Below are 22,068 nucleotides of genomic sequence, written 5' to 3'. Positions count from 1 at the left end.
TGGACCCAAGATTGATAGCTGGGAACCCAGCGTGAGACCAACCCAGACCCTCTGAACATGTGTGTCAGTTAGGAGGCCTGGGATGTATATGGTTCCTCTGACAGTTGAACCAGGATGTGCCCCTAGTACAGGAACAGACTCCAGGAGGCCATTGCCCATGGAGGGATACTCCCTTAGCCTAAAGACATTGGGAGGGCCCAGACCCTACCACAAGTGATTTGACAGACTTTGATGATCCCTAATTAAAGGCCTTACCCTCTCTAGGGAGTGGACAGGGAATGGAATGGGGAGGGTTATGGGGGGCATGGAAGGCTGAGAGGGAGAGGGAACTGGGATTAATATGTAAAATAAGAAAAAATAATAATAATTAAAAAACAGAACTAAGATGTAGTATCATTGGTACTGAGTTTGCCATCAAGACATGGTGCAAAGAAATATATTTCCTGCCTTCTTGGAAAAAAAACATATTTCCTGTGATCATGCATGTCATTATCATTTTCTTCCCCCTCCGTAGGTAGTCACAATGTCTTTCTTCAGCACATTCCTCAGTATCAGATTCATCTTTGCACCATCATATTGCCTAGCATGTATCCTTACACAGAACAGGTATTCAGAAAATGGTTTATCTACAAAGAAATGCCATTTTATGATGAATATATGCAAAGGGACAAAAAGGAAGAGGACAAGAGGGAAAGAGGGAAAGGAGCTGCTTTAGACATTTGACCCTTGCAAGTGAATCCAGCATTGTGGCTGCTTGTATCTTAATCCATAATTCTCCCTTTAGTTCTGGACAAAATTATGAATGCCATAATCCGTCCGTTACTGTGTGTTCACTGGGCGCAATGGCATGGAAGTTGAGAGAGTAAGTCTTGCATGCAGACTTAGTGTGACCAATTTCAATCTCAGGTTTTCATTCCATTCTGTAAATAATAGAAATTGTGGGCACACATTGTCATCATCATAACTTTATAATTTCAACATCAAGCACACGAAGTCCAAAAGCATGCATATGCTTTATCCCAATAACTGAAAAGAGAAACTGAAGAATATGCTCAAGAATCAATTTCTTCTGCCTTAAAGGAAGCAAACTAATAAAAAATTTTATTTCCCTTTTCTTAGGCAAAATTTTTTGTATACATTCTCTAAACATGAGCAAGCAACTCCAAAATTTCCCTTAAGAATTTTTCAAGCCTCAGATTATTTCAGCCAAACCAGAAGAAAAGTCATAGTAGGTAGCTACTCTCTTACTTATTAAAAATTAGAAATTATAAAATTTTTCAGTAACATATCTTCCTCTAGTAATTTAACCAACTGTTTCTGGATTAGAAGTAGTTAATGGCTTCAAAATAAGCAGGTCTTTGTACCAGACAAAAAGCTTGAAAATACAATTCACTTCATTTGATTAATTTAAACCCCAGGATAAATACATATGACAGCTACAACATGGTAGCTTTTTTGTTTGTTTGCTTAATTATACATGCAGTTAATTATACTTGATTGTGTATTTTGACCTTTAGTGAACACATACAGACATACATGCACACATGGTCAGGCAAATGTTCTTATCATCTGATGCTACAAAGGAGCATATGATACCTTACAACTTGGCTATGTTTTCATTCTCAACCATTCACAGATAGCAAAATGGAAACCAGAAAATTTTCAGGCTTGAAGAGCGGAAAGAATGGCTTATGATTTATTCAAGGAATAAATAGCTCTACTGCATTAGTATAATTGTAAAATACATCACTCAGGTGCATATGGAACTTGTAAGGACAGCATATTTAGGAGAAATTAGCTCAATATATGTAAATTGATTGAGTGCTGAAACCTCCAGTTATTAGGACTAATTTCCCCTTCTGATTCTTATGTTGACATTTATATGATTTTAATAAGAATCCATGATGAGTCCTCCTTTTAGGGAAGAGTTGTATTAAGTGGAAGTAACTACATATGTAACCATACAAATGCCAGCTAGGACAGGAAACTGATTTAATGGAAATTAAAATTCATAAATGCAACAGTGACAATAATATATCATATTTGTGGCGTTCTTTAACAAAGCTCTCTCAAATATCCTGTCTCATTTTATTCTTTAGTAAAGAGGGATGTGGGTCTGCAGGACGGGCTTGACATCTCACAGTTTTCCATTGCTGCTTTACAATATTAGCTTACAATATGGGACGTATCCAGGCAACATTTAAAAATAAACCCTGGGAATTGAATTAATTATTTTAAATTCTACAAAAGTCAGTTGGCTTTGGCATGAGACAACATTACATTCCCAGTGTTCTTATCCTTTTTAAAAAGCTTGGCTATTTGCATGAGAAGCCAGGTGGTCGATTTGCATAGATAAGACCAAAGAAAGTATAAACCACACTGCAAGGGTGGAGAAGGTGGACAAGAGGTAACAAAGCAAAATTTGCCCCTTTGCTTAAAAACAAAACAGTAAACCTCTGATTTGCTAGCTCAGGCAAACCCCAAATGGAGCAGTGAAATTTCTGGTTTTGAGTTTAACTATTTCTTTCATTTTTGAAATTATGATATAATTATTTTATTTCCCCCTCCATTTCTTCCTTCCAACCCCTTCTTTTTCCTTTGTTTTTTCTAATATATATAAGATAGATAGATAGATCTTTTCTCAACTAATGAAAAATAGAATTATATTGTGTTGTGTGTGTGCGTGTGTGTGTGTGTGTGTGTGTGTATCACCTAGATATGTAAGTACAACCTACTCAGCCTGTATAATGTTACAGCATTTTTTCATTGCTGACTGTTTGGTATTGGATAACCAGATGATATGCTCATCCCTGGAGAAGACTATTTCTCCCTCTCTCAGCATTTCTTGGTTTCCTGAAGTTCATTATGTAGGGTAGAAGCCTCCTGGATTTTCTCCAGTCTGGTTTAGCATGTCTCTGTTGTTTGTCCTTATTAAGTTCATGCACGCACAGTCATGGTTGTAAGACTATGGGTATAGCTTCTGACATTCTAAAGAGATAGAATCTCATAGCACATCACAAATTCCCTGTTCATCTGGCTCCCACAATCTTTTGCCCTCTTCCACAATGATCCTTGACCCTTGGATGTGGGAGTTGTGTTATAGATGTATTTTTTGATACCAGACACCATGACATTACATTCTGATTGGCTGTAGTTTGCTTTAAAGGCAAATAGAAGTTCCTTGATGAGATATAAAGACTACATTTATTGGCAGGTATAAGGACAAATGGATAGACTATAGTTAGTGATTATGCTGGAAAGGGGCAGTTGTAGGTTCTTCTCCATGACTTCACTAGTGCTGGGTAATCATCTAGGATTCAAATATGAAGCATGTTTCCCTCTTGTTCAGCAGATCTTAATTTCAATTAGACAGCTGTTGATTAGCAGCAGGAAATGAATGTCATTACTGCACACTTAGAGTTACTGGTATGCTAGTCATTGTTATTGTCCATAGCCATGACAGTTACTTAGACTATTGATGGTTTTCCTCTTTTGTAAGCTTTCTTGACATTCCTCTGACCCCATACATGTGTGTGTCTGTATTATGTATGTATGCACGTATGGAGCAGGCTTGTTTTCAATTGAGGAATCTCTGGGCTTTCTGTCTAAAGAATATGGAGTCTTCAGCAATAGGGGCTGACCTTCTACCTCTAGGGAGCAAGTAAAGACAACAGAATTGTCTGCACTCTTTTGGGAGTCCCTTAAAAAACCCTAAACAAAACCCAAAAGAGGGCTTCTCTTGCCTGGTATTTGGGGTTACTGTTAGATGATCTTTGACTCTTGAGGAGAGTATAGATGCATGTTTACACAATGACTCATATGCTGTTTAGGTATTTTAAGTAGGTAGTATGCTTCCTTACGATTTTTTTCAGACTTTTTTTATGCAATTTTACCTTCCTCCCTTAAAGGCTTGTTTAATTAACCCTTTGTTCATTTTTCTTGAAACCTTGTTAATTTTCTTCAAGTGAAAAATATTGTGTTCCTATTTTAGACACAACAATGAAAGAAAAGATAATAGAATAAAAACAAGAAAAATAGATTGAAAACAAAAGTAGAAAAACACAGTTAAACTTAGAAGTATAATGATTTTAACTAGCCGTGAATATGTACTCATGGAAGAAAGGTAGCTTATTATTGACCCTACGTGTTGATAACAATGAACAAGAGACTACTTCAGATTCTTTATATACAGTTGTTCTGATAGGAGTTTGGAAGAATAAAGCAGCCACTTTTGTAGGCAGTTGGGGTTCCAGACTCAAGGAAAACAAAATGTTCATATATCATGGAGGATCTGGTAGTTGGCCCTGAGAGCGATGAGGTTCTACAATAAATGCCCTATTGGTGAGCTCAGGGCTCAAATTCAAAGAACCTGACACTCATGGAAGGTGCAACTGAAAACCAGCCTTTGTTGTCATTTAATCCAGGTTCTTCCATCAACTTTTGGAGGAAGATTATCAACTTCTCATCCTTGTTGGAACACTTTTATAAGTAAATATTTCTATAAGTAAGTGTACATTTTTAAATTTTATTTTAGAAAATAATCCAGTTTGGGCCTGGAAAATGGCTCAGCAACTAAAGGTAAAGGCACTTGAAATGCAAGCATGGAAACTTGAGTTTGTTCCCAGAAACCCACGCAGATGTAGAAGAGGGAAAAAAGAGCTGTCCTCTGACCTTCCCATGCTTGTGTCATGGAAATACAAATACATACAATGTGTTCATTTTGACTATGAATCTTGTAGAGACAGCATTGATTACATGTTGCCTCTCATATCTGGCTCATCACTCAAAGATGTATCTCTAAATTTAAAACAGGTAATTGCATCTCCACCATTCTGTCTGGCCTTCCTACAATGTACTCCACTGTGTGCATGTGTCAAAATACATTTATGCACTTGGGCCCTAGTAGAGATTCAAACTGTTACCACTTGAAATTATTGTGGACATAGAAGTAATAAGCACTGTTTGATAGACATCCATTTTGATGACCAGACACTTTTCATTCTTGTGGAAACATAAAGATGTGTTTAGCTTAATTTGAACTGCTTCTTTATACTATATAATTCTATTTGATTCAAATCACTATGCTTTTAAAGCCATTTGATTTGTTCCAGTTTCAGTAATAGGAACTTCAGAAAAGCTTCTACTGTGTTTTTTGCTGATGACTTCTCCAACTTATCCTACTGTCCCTGCTAATATTTGTTTCCCTGTGGAGATATGAAGGGTTTGAAAGTTGTTCTGCCATAATCACACTTACATCCTGTCTAAGAGAAATCTTTAGCTTTGGGTACCAAAGCTATGGATGTCCGTTTTGTTACATGTTACTCAACCTTAAAGATGGATTCATGGTCCCAACTACTCTTCCTCACTGGGAGCCCTTTCAGAACATTCCTTCATTCATCTTCATGTTTGTACTCTCCATCATAATATAGGATACATTGTTAAACAATTGAACAAAGGGACTTAGGAAACAAAGATTAGAAACAAAGATGCCCCTAAAGGGCAATGCACCTTTGTAAATAAAATAGAAAACAAAGAGAGTAACTCTGAATATCTTACATCTCTGAGATTAATATATGCATCCTACATTTTCAAAGATCATTCCCACTCATTTGAACACCAATAGAAAACTAATAACTGAAATTTTTCTGTACAATTGCTCCTGATCTTAATAATTTCAAGATGGTGTTCCAAATGGAACTTCCATAACAAATATTATAAATATTATATTTTTGTAATTTCTCATTAGGACTTCTATACATACATACATACATACATACTTACATACATACATACATACAAAAACAGATCTGGAACTAGACTGCACATCTGGAACCATTTCATAAACTGGATTAGACCCTCATGAGAAATCAAAATGCATTACAGACGTAGTCTAAATTTTTAGCTTAATTATACTTCTCATTTTCCATAAGAAGCTATGCTTTGAGATTGGATTGTCATCAAAGGCATATGGTTAGGCAAATGTGTGAAGAAATACAAGGTTTCAGAGTAAAACATTAGCAATATATGTGCAAATGAATGTTGTACGTGTCTATACCAAAGCAGGCATGTGCTTTAAATAGTTGTTGTTCTCTTTCTCATCACAGAGTCATTTTGGTCCTGTGAAGAAGCCCAACTCCATTTAGCTTGAGCACTCAAGAGATAACTTTTTTAACTGGTCAAAACTGAAAACCAAAACCAAAACCAAAACCCAATACTAACCTTGAAAACTTAAATTCTCAGTACCTCACTTAGCAATGCTGAAAGTTTAGGGGAAAATCTTATCCCCGTTCTCAATGTAAAGTCTATAGGAAATATCTTTTCATTTACTTCAATTACTTATTAAAGGAAAACCAGCTGGGGCTGAACAAATGAAGCTACAAATCTACAAGTTTGCACATGTTTGTAGAGGATGAAGTACCTTACCATTGTCTTCATACAATTAGAACTTTCCCAAGATTCAGAAATTATAACATTACCTCTATTATAACTTAAAGGGATTTAATATAAGTTCTGTAAGGTGTTAAATATTAGAAACAAATTTATGGGAATTTTATTTATGGAATCACTTAAAAAGATATTTGACTTCCAGATGTCTAAATGATCAGCCTGGTGAATTTGCCGAAACAGAATGATGGCTCCAGAGTCCCAAATCTTTAGGTATTTCCCTTTATATTTTATTATTATTACTGCTCAATCCTTACTCATTTAAACACCCTTTCCTGTATATTTCATTATTAAACTAACTCATTGGGGATTTTTTTAATACATAAAATCAAAAGAAGTGAAAGAAAGTTTATCTCCATTTCCTGCCAGAGATAAGCACTGTTTGCTTTTATGAAAAGGATGTAAGTTGTCACAGAAAAATGATGAAGGCCAACTCCTCCTTTAGAATTCTGTGTTTTTATGGAAAAAACAGACAACACTGATTTTCTCGCAATTTTTATTCATTCAAGTAATTTTACTCTAAGAAATCACAACCAAAATTGCCAGGAGTCTAAGAGATCTGTGAATATATGAGCTCCATGAACTACAGAGATAATTAAACCCAGGGAATAGTATGGATGACAATTACAAAATATAAAAAAATGCAGAGAGTTTTAAGGGAGATTCGATAGATAAATACATTTCTGAACATTGCAAACCGTTATTTTGAACAATGCCTTAAGTAAGGACAAAGAAGAATCGCTTAGACATATTTCAAATCTTAATCCAAGGTATTGCATAGCTTAGAAACCTGTAGAGGAGGTATGGAAAGAAGTGAGGGAAGGAAATGTTTGCTGTTGCTTATTGCATTCTTTACATTCTCTCACCTCACTGCTTCCCAAATGAGGGTTTTGGAGATGAGAAAGGAAGAGACAGTGATGGATTCAATGAAAACTAAAAGAGCAAGGAGAAAAGGAGTCCAGAGAAATGGAGAGTGAACCAAAAACATTTCACAAAGAATCCACTGTATCACTCCTACAAAAACCTACATAGTAGGAAAAGATATATTACATTGTTACAGCAATGATCTTAAAAATACCCGTAATGAACACCTACTGAAACAAAAGCCAGAATCAACAATAACACTAGAGAGACACAGATTGTTTTCAACTGTTTACTGCAGACAGAACTTTTAGATTTTGTGCGTTCATTTTTCCTGTACAGAATTTCAAAACATTGTCATTTGCTCCTTGTCCACAAAAAGCATATACTGATGAGAATTTAGCTGCCAGTGACAATAAAATATTCTCAGGTTGTTCAGAAAATCAACATAGCAAGAAATAGATTCCTAGTTATTGGCCTTCTGTCCTTGAGCCCTCACTCCTAACACCTGCTTCATTCAATAGCCAGTGTATACAACCTAAGGAGATTTCTTTCTTTGTTCTATGAATTTAAACGGGAATCATTGATCAGAGGTTTGATCTGATAATTAGTATGAGCTCCTATGAGCCATGGTCCTTAACTGAGGATAATAATCACATTCAACTGTATCTGTTTTTTAAAGTATTTGAAACCTTCCACTCTTCAATATCCCCAAATTTACCAAAAGATAGCACTTAGTGATCTCCAATATATGATACTGGGCAGAAAAGCTGATAAAGCAAAAGGAAGATATTCCTACAGGACAAAGGAGACAGTTCAGTCACTATTAAGAGACAATGAGTTGAACAGACATGATTTATAACACAAAGTGTGCATGGCATATATATATTTAAATATATGAAAGATAATATCAAATAGGTGTAAGAATTCAAAGAATACATATTAAATAAAAAAAGGAAAATGTCTGAAAGAAAGAAGACATTGAGAATACACATGATAAGCACAGCTGGAAACCAGACTTAGCCATATTACATAAGACAGAAAGAAAACTTAAGCTGTATTAAATACAACACAAACAAAAGTCAACCAGCATGTAAATAATCCCATTCTTTGAATATCAGGAAGATGCCCACTAAAGCTATGAAATTTTTGCACCAATACTGACAAAAAATTTCAAAGATAAGTGTGGTGCAGAAATATGAGAACCTTGAGAAAACTTGGGAAGTAAATCTGCTGCCCCCATTCATTCAGTATTAAAAGGTAGCAGTAATATTCACTTAAATAAAAGATATGTGTGTGCCATGTAACCCTTCCTGTATATAACTCTTCTTGTACATGTCACAAAGGCAACTTTACACTGCCTCTTAGCATCAGATAGCTCTGATATAGAACAGGAAGCTGTAGACCTCAGAGTGACACTCCTGAGGAAGTAGCTATGTAGCTAATGCATTAAGCATTAGCTAGAAGCAATGAGTGTTATTTTTTGTAGCCAGAGGAAAAAGTACAAATAATGTATTTATGAGTCAAAAATGGTAAGAATAAAATGTATCACAATGTCATTCCCATGAACAAAAACAGATCTGTACAATGAACATTCAAAAGTAAAGTAGAGTGGACAAAGATATATACTATGAGACACTCCACAGCTTTCCATGGCACTAAGATGAATGAAGAGATGTTGGAGAGGCAGGAGAGATGAAGGAGCAAAGTGGATTTTTGTTTGTTTTGTTTTAAGTTAATAGGTTTTTAATTTTCTTTTGAAGGGGATGCTACGATGGTAAGGGACAGATATGGAGGGACTAGAAAATGAACAGGATTGGGTTGCATGGTGTTAAATTCCCAAAGAATCAATAAAAATTATGTCAAATTATATGTATGTATGTATGTATGTGTATAGGAACAAAAAGGATCTATGTCATGGTGTCTTTTATGCAGAAGGAGGGTGATCAATAGAGAAACAGGTCAATACATGTCAGAAGGATCTTGGTCAGAAATCTTGGGGCTCATAAATGAAGACTATGGTTGGCTTAACCTTGTTGCATTATTTGATGGTTGCCTTTCTGGAAGGGAGGCTTTTTGTTTGCTTGTTGATGCTGGGTCTCACTATACAGCTTTGGCTGGCCTGGAACTCACTATGTAGAGGAGACTGCCCCCCAAACTCACAGAAACCTCCCATCTGTCACCCAAGTGCTGTTATTAAAGTCGTATGCCACCACCAGTTACACAACTTTATTGGTAACATTTGTTTTTAGCACATTTTTAAGTTCATTTTTTTAAATTTAATTTTGCATACCAACCACAGTTTTCCCTCTCACCCCTCAGCCCATCCCACATCCCATCCAATACTCCCACAGGGTAAGGGCGCCCATGGGGGAGATATGACAAAGCCTGGTCCATTAGTTGAGGTAGGACTAACCTCCTCCCCTCTGCATTAAGGTTGAGAATCCCACCCTAGAGAATGGGCTCCAACAAGCCAACTCATTCAGTAGGGATAGCTACCAGTCCTAGGGTCAGGGGCCCATCAGATGGATCCAGCTACACAGTTGTCTCCCACATACAGAAGGCCTACTTGGTCCCAGGGAGGCTCCACAGCTGTTGGACTAGAGTTCATGAATTCCCATGAGTTTGGTTCAGCTATCTCAGTATCTTTTATCTAAAAAATATGAAAAGAAGAGAAATTGTGACAAAAAAAAATTTTAGATAACATGGGAAATTATAATAAACAAAGGCTGTAGAATAATGGTGACATTCTCTACCAACTTACTTTCACACGGACATTCGGGGTTCTGCCTCTGACAGCAGATTCCATAATTATCTCTACCACACACACCAACAATAAGGGCACCTAGACTTACATCTTTACAATGGATATCTTCATGAGTGGCATGTGTTATCCATTTCCTTACTGGAAATTATACATTATAATGAACATAATTAAGGGCTTTTCAATATTTCAAAAACTTTTCAAATTTATTTCATGTGTATGAATGTTTTGCCTGAATGCGTATGTGTGCAGTGCCCACAGCGCTCAGAAAAAAGCTTTGGATTCCCCTGAATTGCTGCACGTGGGTGCTGGAAACTGAACTTGATTGAGTGGTCCTGCAAGAGCAATAAGTGCTCTTAATCACTGAGCCATTCTCCAGCTACATTTTTCCTTCATTTACACAGGACACAAGCAGCACTGTAGAATTGTCAGAATTTTTAATGGCTTAAAAATAAGTGTTTGAACTATCCCATCAGTCACTTCTTGAACAAATGAGTATTGAGGTCCTACTGTATGTACCAGAGGACTTTAACAGAGAAACCTGCACAACAATAAACTTGGGAATATCATTTTCATACTATAAAATGTAAATTATTAATAGTGAAATTTTAGCTTTTAATTTGAAATTACTCCTGATTCATTAGGGCTTATGTATGGGGAGAATTTATTGTTTATATGGTAATCCAGTCTCAATGCTCTACTGTCAATGAACCAAGTATCAGCTTATGCAATCTCTTTTTATTATATCTTTAAATGGCCGAAATGCAGGAATCTTCAGCTACAAAATCCGTTCTGAAAGTAATCTCCCGATCATCCCTCCAGGCCTGGCATTGGGCCCTTCTTAATCGGCTCCCACAAATCTGGTCTTTGACGCCGTGCACAAGCACAACTTTATTAGTTGCAAATCTATTTGGCAGCCTCGAAATGGCTTTCTCAAATTGCATAGCTCTCTCAGTGCAACACGTCCTTTCATGTTGATTAAAATATCTGAGGGACACAAACAACAACGAAAGGGTAACAGAAACCGCTCTCCCGTCTTTCATCTTCTCAGAGCGAGCTGGTCAGCCGAACCAGCTTGACTTTCTTCAAACAAAACTTCTCCTTTTGTGGCTGCAGAAAGGCTTTGGCAAACACTTATCCTTTGATATGATAGGCACTTGACAAAAATCACAGAGCAGATCAAGCCCCTGCTTTGAAGAAAATGCTTATTAAAAACTCGAAGCTCTTAAGTGTACTGGGACTTAGTGTGTAGCTAGCAACATGAGGTACGGTGTCTGGTGTAGATTGAGAGTAAAGTCCAAGTGCATGAACTTCAAGGCCACAGCTGCTACCTCTTTCCTTAGTTTGATTACAAGCATACCTTGAAAAATTGTTTAGTTTTGCGTATGTTCTGGGCTGTTACTTCTATATTTCATTCCAGTGAAGTAGGCACTGTATTATGTAGGTAAAAACGTATGTAAGAAAATCCTTGTTCTATAGACTTTGTCCCATGTCCCCAGTCTCCTTCAACATGCCAAACTGCTTTTTAAAAAGGACTACTGATATACCCAGGGTCAAATTAGATTTCTAACATGAGGAGCCAAGTTTGAAATCCTCAAACACTTTCAGAATCCCAGAGGAAATAAGTGACACATTCAAATTAGTATTGCCTGAGAGGAATTGAATAGAAAGATTGGACAGAGCTACAAAACCACCGGGGATCAGGCAATGCTTCAGCATTTTAATGGGTGGAGTATTAGCCTCTCTCAGCAACCCTGCTAGAAGACAAGAGAAATGATGTAGAAACTCACTTCCTATTTTCTGTGCCACCCTCTCCCCCCACACTCGCCACTGTTCTCACCTAAGCAAGGGACATAGGCAAGGAAGCCAAGTAGCATAGTCCCTGCAATTCAGCTTGCCAGAACCGGTGGAAGATGAATGTGTCTTGGTAGAGCAGAGAAAACAGCAACCCCACTTCCACATAAATCCCCTGCAGCAACTAAGCTTATTGACTGGATGTGATTTACAGTCACCTAGGAAACAAGCCTCTGAGCTTGTCTGAGCACTTTTCCAGAGAGGTTACCTGAGGTAGGAAGAATCACGCTGAATGTGGATGGCATCATTTCAGAAGGTGAAGTCCCAGAGTGTACAGAAAAGGAGAGAAACAGCCTCAACCCGCAGCATTCATCTTCTGCTTCAAGACTCAGTGTGTTCTTGATCCCTCATGTTCCTATTCCCCATCCCCTTCCTTCAACCCCCTCCTCCCAATTTACCCAGGATATCTTAACGATTTCTGCTTCGTAGGGCCCTCCATGTGTGTCCCTCTTAGGGCCCTGCTTTTTACTTAGCTTCTGTGAATTGTGGATTGTAGTCTGGTTATCCTTTGCTTTACATCTAATATCCATGTATGATTGAGTACATTCCATGTTTGTCTTTCTGGGACTGGGAGAAGGCCAGTTGGAGGAAGAACAGAGAGGGAGAGCAATGAAAGAGATAACTTGATAGAGAGAGCCATTATGAGTTTAAGGAAAAACCTGGTGCTAGAGAAATTTCCTGGAATCTACAATGATGACCCCAGCTAAGACTCATAGCAATAGTAGAGAGGGTGTCTGAACAGGCCTTCCCCTTTAATCAGATCAGTGACTGCCCTGATTGTTATCATAGAACCTACATCCTGTAACTGATGGAAACAGATACAGTGACCCACAGCCAAGCACTGGGCTGAGCTCCTCGAATTCAGTCGAAGAAGAAAGGCAAGATTATATGAGCAAGGGGGTTCAAGATCATGATGGGACAAACCACAGACATAGCTGACCCGAGCTAATAGAGCTCACGCACTACAGACTGACAATTGGAGAAACTACATGGGATCAAACTAGACACTCTGAATGTGGGTAACAGTTACGTATCTTGATCTGTTGGAGGGGCTTAAGGAGGGGTGGGCATGTGCTGGAAGCGATTCTAGGACCTATCCAGGTGCATTTCTGGAGACCATTCCCTATGGTGCGATACCTTGGTCAGCCTTCATATAGGAGGGAGGGGCTTGGCCCTGCCTGAACTTGGTATGCCAGACTTTGTTGACTTCCCAAGGAAGACCTTACCCCTACTGAGGAGTTGGAAAGGGAGAAGGTGGAGGGCATGAGAAGAGAAGGGAGGAGGAAATGAAGTTGGTATGTAAAACTAAAATTTTTTTTTAATTAAAAGAAAAGACTTTTTAATTTTTGGAGTGGATCTCCAAACCCTGAGGCAAGACAAACCCTTCACAGGAATGAGGAAAGTATTTCAAACCACTATCCCTAAAGGTATAGGCCACTTTTCAGGACACCAGGCTCACAGCAGATTCCTGACCTAAGCATCCATTTGAGGTACAAGAAAAATCACTGAATTTTCAGGTTTTCTGAGAAAGTTCTTTCAGTCTCCAAGATGGAGCTATGGGGGCAGAGTTATGTGTAATTGAGTTAAAAATATTAAATGCATTCTGTTCATTCCATATGTCTCACAAATAAACAACCATGTTAACATTTTGATAATTATAACAAGGGTACATGATAACACATGTAGAAATCTACTTGAGACTATTACCTGACTTAGCATATGTTACAGCAGTTTTTAAGGGTTTTTTTCTCTGATTCAAGAAGTCTTTGCTGAAGATAAACAACAGAGTAAATATTTTTTCATGATTTATATTTCTCTAAGCTTTTCTGCTGTGTTCATTCTTCAAATATTCATATTCTCTTTTTACCTTGTCCAAAACTCATAATTTATTGAATGGTACGTGTGTGTGTGTGTGTGTGTGTGTGTGTGTGTGTTTGTGTGTGTAAGATAAAGAGCTTTCTATATAATAAATATTCAACAGATATGTTTGTTGATTATTGGGTAATTATACATTTTAAATATCTATTTCAAATGATTAAAGAAATTTTATGTGAACACCCAAGTAAGCAACAAATCTAGGAAGGTTTGAACTCATTTATTATCCTTAAACAATCAAACCTTTTGCAAGTATGAGCATTCATTTACAAATGGATCCACTGATTTAGCAAACTAAATGGAAACTTTGTACAAGAATCTTAATTAAATAAAAATAATAATTCATAAAATTCTAACCACTCAAAGTCAGCAGAATTTAGAAATGTAGTGCTGAATAATTAAGAAGTTGTAAAACTTGCACATACAGACACACATGTGTATATACATACACACACATTTTTTTTCAGTTTTGAAGTATAGTAATGGAAAAGGCTATATGGTTGACAAGCAGGTGTTCATGCCAATTCTGGGACCAATTATCTATATGTCAAAGGCAGTTCTAAAGTGCTTGAGGTATAAATGAAACAATATGGACCATAAGCTGTTGACTGTTAAAGCAAAGACAGGTCTTTATATGGGTTTCATGCCAACATTATGTAAAAACCAGGTGGGATATTTGTGTAATTTCAAACTTTCTAACAGCAATATTTTTAAAAATAAAATGAAATAGATGAAATCTGTTCTTTTTCTCATTTAACTTGATACATGCAAAATATTATCATTTCAAAATACTACCAACTGCATTTAAATCACCCTGTATCTGTGTGGTTGGCAATGCTAGGCTGGAACCAGAGGTCTCTGTTGTGTGATCTACTTTTGTGTGTGCTGAACACGCTTTCCAGAATAAAAGAAGGAAGAGTTGGCAAACGTGCATTTCTGTTCATGACTATTCCCACATAAATTTGATAGAAGAGAAGGGTGTACAAGTGTTTAAGTGGCTTCTAATTCCCTACTTCCTAGTTTCTTTGTCAATCAATCTCATTGTAGGGTGTTTGCTGAAAACAATGTGCATGTTTCCGAAAAGCAATTCCTTCATGTCTCTTTAGGAGTTGGAACCTGAAAAGTGACATTCTATATCTCAGAACTATTTAGGTACAAATGACCATTTTATGAAATTCATTTTCCTCTGCTCTAAGATGAAATGGCAATCCATCATCTCAGTTTGCACTTGCCAATGTCTCATTTGTTCCCTTTTTTCTTTAGTGTAATATTGACTGCCTGATATCCAGTGGGTGCCCAGGTATGGGCTGTGGCAGAGGTAAGTCACAACCCAAATATAAATTACACTCCATATTGAAACAAGTGATTTGGGGAAAAAAAATTGAAATTGAAATGTCTTCAATACTATTACCATCACTTTTCTGAAGCCAGGTAGTTACCAGGATTTTCACAATGGTCCTTTTGACTTTTAATGTTCTGAGTCACTATTTATGCCTCCATTTTTGCATTGGGAATGCTTGTATTTTGTAGGGTTTCAGCTATACAGAGTTGGAAATTAAGTGCTGCAAAAGGACTAAGTGTTTACACTTTTGCTCTCCAGCATCATGACTAACCAAGCTGTTTGACTTTTTCTCCATTGTTTTGCCAGCCCGTAGAAACCACTCTGTTGTTTCAGGTGATCATTCTCACCAAAGGTGTGATCCTGGTGTCAATTGGAAGTAAGATGCCTTAGTCACCTTTCGATTGCTGTGACAAAACACTAAGGCAACTTGGTGCTCATGTTTCCAGAGGGTGGTAGAGTTCATGATCATTATGGCATGGAACATGGAAGCAGACAGACAGGAACTGCATTGGAGTAGTAGCTGAGAGCTTACACCTGATCCACAGGTATGAGGCGGAAAGAGAGTTAACTGGGAATGGTGTGGGCTTTTTAAACCTCAAATCCCACCCTAAGTGACACACCTCCTCCAAAAAGGCCACACGTTCTAATCCTTCCCAAACAGTATTCAAATATATGGGGGATTGTTCTCACTCAAACCACTGCAAAAGACTATAGGTGCTTCTTTTATTTATTCTAAATAGAAGGAAGTTGTATATTTACTAAAGTTTGATTAACCCTGGTTCATGAGAATTCTAGGCTTAAAAAGCAGTTTACATTTTATATGTAAAGGTTATTTGAAATGCTGGAAATGTTGATAACAAATTTCTCCCGATTTTATGGGAAACTTTGATTTTTTTGTATGCTTAGTTAGAATTAAATTTTTAAAAATTTCATGGAATTACCTGTACACCAATTTATGGCAATTTATTCATGGTATTTTATCTAAAATAAGGAGATTATTTAAAAATCTATACGAACCAGGTGTTGTTGTGGGCACGCCTTTAATTCCAACACTCAGTAGGCAGAGGCAGGTGGATCTCTGTGAGTTTGAGGCCAGCTTGCTCTACGGAGCAATTTCCAGGACAGGCTCCACAGCAATACAGAGAAGCACTGACCACCACCCCCACTCCGCAAAAATATCCTATATGAATAACCATTCTGAAGGGTTAGGTTATACAAGGATTGGATTTTCCCCAATTATACTACAAGCAGGGATGGGAGGATACATTAACAGCCTCTTACTACTCTTAGAATGAGATACTTGAGTTTATGATGTTAACCCTTTCCAGTTGTTGATTCAAACACTGCAGTTGGCATCTTTTTGTCACTTAACATTGTGCTTGACTGAAGAGCAGGCATCCAGGATATCCAAGGCAGTCCTATATAATAAAATTCCAAGTCTAAAATTAAGCAGCATACTTTCTTTCAGTATTGCTTCCTCATAAGGAAAAGTTAGGATGGAAACTATTAGACAAATTAATCACTATCATAAATCAACTGTTGTCTTGACTTAGTCCAGTGGTTCTCAACCTTCCTAGTGCTGTGACCCATTAACACAATTCCTCAGTCCCACTGAGGTAGGCTTTGAGGTTTAAAAATCCCTTTAACTCCACAATCATAAAAATTATTTTTGTTGCTGCTTATAGCTGTACTTTTTGGTACTGCTATGAATCATAATGTAAATATCTGTGTTTTCTCATGCTATTAGGTGACCCCTGTGAAAGGGTCATTAGACCCTCAGAGGGTCATGACCTACAGGTTAAGAACCACTGATTTAATCATTTTACCTGGTCATTATTGCCTGCAAAGTCCCAAGTCTTTCACTCTACCACAGTTGTGGCAGGGAGGGGGTGGGGGTGGAGGAGATCCATTTCCCTTAATGGGACTAAAAATCTATTGGCGTTAACAGTAACAAAAGTCTTTATGTGGTTATGGGAATAAGGGTTGATTCTCAGTTATGGGAATAGAGTCAATCCCTGAATTAGCAGAGGTCCCTAAACACTGTGTGGAGAAAGGAAGGTGAAAAAGAGCAAATGGAATAGGAACAAAATTCGCTCTTACCTTGAGCACACATTTCTGCTTATACAATGATTAGAATATGTAAATATATGAATCCAACTTATTAATTCAAAGGCAGCTTTTCCTGTCATTAATTTATGCTCACAGGTCTTCAATTTATCAAGCAAAATCAGCATTTAGGGCTACTATCCTGGTAGAATTTTTTTTTCTGGAGGACATTTTTTAAAATTAGAAACCAGAATAAGCCTTGGAGGTCTCTGCTTTCTTTGTAATAATCAAGTATGGAAATCCAGTACCCTGAGGATTCTTAGGAGCCAGAAATTCCCATCAGAGAAAGGAAAGTTTCCTTGGATGAAATGGTAAACCTCTGCAATAAAAGTGAGCCCCTCTGGCAGAATATAGACTTGTGTCACGGTATTATCATGGTCAGGAAGAACTTCTGGCTACAGTAACTGCTAATGCTGCCACCAGAGATTCAGAATGCACAATGAGCATCAATCGAGATTCAGTTCTATAAAGAATTTATTCAATATCGCCAATTTGAGGAAAAGAAATATGATCACGGTTGTTTGGGTTTTTTTTTAATTAAATCAACTGTAATAGTTTTCCTATTTTACTTTTTTGCATGTTCTCTTTGTGTGTGTAAGATTTCCTTATTATTGTCAAGACAATAATACGAGCATTCTTTTTCCAAATACCCCATGCTCTCCATTCCAGGGAAGACAGAGTCTTGACACTACAAAACCACACACCAAGTACATGTCATCCATAAGAGCTCAGTGAATTAGTCACCTATCTTAACTTTCTATGACCTTGTCTTTTCATTTGGCACTTAACTGATACATTAAAGGTCCATTTTGTTAATAGATTTCAGGTTCCTACCATTGCCGGCCTCTTCAGGCACACAATCTGTTAATAAATTTCAAATTTTCCCCACCACACAGCTTTGCTAATTTCAAAACTTTGTTCTCCTTCAACACCTACTACCTAGCCTATCATCTATTTGGGAGTTAGTAACAGTTATGTGAGTTTTATTAGTGAAGAGAGTAAGACTATGGGCAGTGTACTCTTGATAGTGAAGTTGTTTATTGGTGAGAACTATCAAACTTCAGACTTACTTCTTACAAACTAGCTGCTTTTCCCAAGATCTGATCAGTTTAAACATCACATCTTTCATGCACATTGTTCATATTCTAGTCCATACATTCAAGTAAGACTGTTGATGCTGCAATTGATAACTGACCTCACTCATTTTGACGTGATGTAAATAAGTACTTTACACTGTTACACCAGAAAAAAAAAGGGGGGGTGTGGGGAATGAAGTTATTTAATGACAACTGCTTCATTATTGCACACACATTGGAGGACAGTGAGCCTGGAATGATTCAGGGTAGAGGCAACAACTAGAAAATAGTTCAGTGAAAATGAAATAACAAACCAAAGGATACAAGAAAAATTAGAATAGCAAACACATTCATCAAATATGTGACAAGGATGTACTGTAACCTAACCAGCAGGTGTCTGTATTAGGTATTTCTATCAGGAGAGACAAGTTTTTGTGGCTAATGCTTCAGAGTGTTGAAACTAGTAAACTATAATGGACATCCAAGATTCTTGGGAGAAGGAGTGTATGACTAGCTACATAGGCAGCCTATTCTTACTCTTTTCCCTAATTTAACATAGCACCCATGTCTCTGTGGTCACTTAATAACTGCCAGTGGGCAAATGGATCAATGCCAGTTACCGGGAGAAAGAGATGAATGTGTTACTTCTTCAGTAGCCAAGCAAGCTGGTGTGAATCCTGTGGGGGGCCGACTTGACTGTGACAGCTACACAGTGCCTCCAAGTGCTCAAAAAATGAACCTCACCTTTGATCTCAGCATACTACCTTGTGTAGTTTAGTATAGCATATATGTAGCAATTATATATTGTGTATGTATATATAGATATAGATTGATTCCCACACATATCACATATGGTTTAGTATAATAATTAAATCCATCACCTTTTCAACAAACCCAGGTAATAATTCTACTGAAGAGTATGTCTATAAAATACAATGTAAATGAACAAAGAAGTGAATGTTCATTTATTAGGTTCACTATGAAAATATCACATTAAGTTTAACATAGAGAAAGATCAAATGATGTTTGTTTGAGAAGCTATGAGAGAAAGATAAATCCAAACGATGTTTGTTTGAGAAGCTATCCATAGTTTCTAAGTCTATCCTCTCTTTCTCTGAGTTTTGCTAAATAGTTAGAAGACATCAAAACAATTATGAGGTTGACAAGAGTGATAAACTATTATGTTTACTTGTACCTCATGGATAGTATCTTCCTTTTATAAAATGAGTAATGGGAGGTCATTGACCTTTGGCCATTGCATTTTCATAGATATGTAATTTTTTTCTACCAGTGAAAGTGGTTATGGTATAGACCATTCTAGCATATCAGCATTCACTGTGTTGAATTCAGCTTAATCAAGAAAATAATTAGTGTTATCTGTATGCAAAGTAGTGCTGTAAGTACTGGAAAAGTAAGTAGGTAAGATGCAATGACTTCTAGGAAAGCAGTGAAGAGGACAGATTTTGATGTCTCCCAAGAACCAATGAAGACAAGAAATAATAGAAACTATCCTCATAGGCAAGTCATCTTACAATAAAAATCCCTATGAAGCCTTCCCATTTGTCAGGCAGACATCCCTCAAGTAATTGTCATCTTCTGGATACTTAAAATTTTGGAGTAGCTAGATTCACTGTTACACTGTTGTTATCAGTTATTCTCCTGTTCTCAATGGAGGCTCTGAGGTCGCATCACAGAGAGAAACATAGCACAAAGCCCATCATAATAGTTCCTCCCCACCTTCAGAACCACCTCCTTCTGTCCCTCATTAGAAAACAGTCTTCTAAGGGATAATAATAAAATATAGTAAAAGATAAAACAAAAACAAAGAATCAGAATAGGAAAAGAGCCCAATGAAAGACACAAGCAGTAGAGACCAACACATCTTCACATTCAGGGGTCCCATAAAAACATTAAAGTGGAGCCAGCACTCGAGAGGCAGAGGCAAGTAGATCTCTGTGAGTTCAAGGCCAACCTGGTCTACAGATCGAGTTCAAGGATAGGCTCCAAAGCAATACAGAGAAACCTTGTCTCAAAATACACACACACACACACACACACACACACACACACACAAAAAAAAAACAACAAAAAAAACACTAAAGTGAAAGCTGTAGTATATACACAAATGACCTATAAGATAAAAAGAGAGAAGAAAAATATATAAATAGAATTAAATAGAAATAACAAGCATTTCTTAGAAAAGAATAAAAGCCATGAAACTACATTATGAGACAAAGAACCTCTAAAGATGTTGTTGAGTTTGTTTTGTGTTGGCCGTCTACTGTTGGGCATACAGCCTACTCTTAAGAGTAGTTTGTTTCCCCAGTGAGACTCCCTTAGAGTAAACTACATTTTCACTTGCAGGTGCTTACCACTTGGAAACTGCTCCTGAGTTAGGGATGGGGGCAATGTGTGCATTTCTCATTTCAGCTCTACGACCCCATCTGGTGTAGGCCTGTGTAGAGTCTGTGCATGTTGCTTCAGCCTCTGTGAGTTCATATGTGTGTTGATGCTATTGATTTAGAGGGCCTTGTTTTCTTTGTTCTCCATGCCCTCCATGGCTTTTATACTCTTTCTGTCTCAAATATGTTTGCTTTTTAAAATTGATTTATTTGCATATCTACCTATGTATTATTTCATATATATGCATATCTTCATGAGTTTAATATGTGTCACATGCGTGCAGATGCCTACAGAGGCCACTGGAACTAGAGTTACTGGTATGTCTGACATGGCACTAGGAATTGAACCCAGCTTCTCTGCAAGCGCAGTAAGCATGTTTAACTTCTGAACTATTGGCCCAGCCCTCACATAATGTATGTTTCTAGAAAATAGTTTTACCTGTCAGTTTCTTTGCTATATTCTTTCTAATTAGCTCATTTCAAGAGCACATTTAACATGACCTTGATTACTAATTATTAAAAATTGTGACAGATAAAATATGAATTAATAATTCAACAGTAAAATATGTGCTTAAAACAAGTTCAACAGCTTAGATTATCTATTAAAAGTATCTAAATTATCTACTGAAGTTATATTTAAGACAGTTACCAAAATAGACATACTATGACTTAAGCATTTTAAAATATATTTTAAAAATATATTGTACTAAAGTCATAGGTAGTATTTGTAATATAAAATTTGTATAGTTTTATTTATATATAAATTTAGCATGATATATATTATATACCTCCTCTCTCTTTCTCTCTGCCTCTGTTGTATGTGTGTACATATTTTAAGTTTCCCCCAAAGAATTGACAACAACCTATGCCTGAACAAAAGAGGTGGACAAGGTGTAGACCTTGTACAAGCTGTAGACAGCTAACCTTGAAAAATGGGTAGTAATAACCAGGTTGGTTAGTCAAAGATACCCTTTTCCTCATGATCTCTGCTCCTTGGTTCCTTTGACTGGATTTTAACAGTCTGTGCTCTGAGCCATGTAGTTCTCATAATTCAAATATCTGAATATGAGCCTTTAATTCACTTGTAAAACCTCTACAGAGGATAGTCACAGGAAAGTCAGACAAATACATAAATCAGTACAAAAATAAAACCTTCAACTATGCAATAAGAGCAAAGAGTTGCGAAGAAAAGATAGCTTCCTCCTCAAGTCATAACTGCAAGTCCCACTGAAATCCTTTTCATCTTGCTACATATAAAATGTGTTCTTGCTTCATATTATAACCATGCTGATGATCTATCACAACAGACCCAGATGGAATAAAAGAAAAAAATGTTCTCTAATT

Source organism: Phodopus roborovskii, unplaced genomic scaffold (genome assembly GCF_943737965.1).
Source record: "Phodopus roborovskii unplaced genomic scaffold, PHOROB, whole genome shotgun sequence".
Classification (NCBI taxonomy): Eukaryota; Metazoa; Chordata; class Mammalia; order Rodentia; family Cricetidae; genus Phodopus; species Phodopus roborovskii.
Note: the sequence above shows the minus strand (reverse complement) of the source record.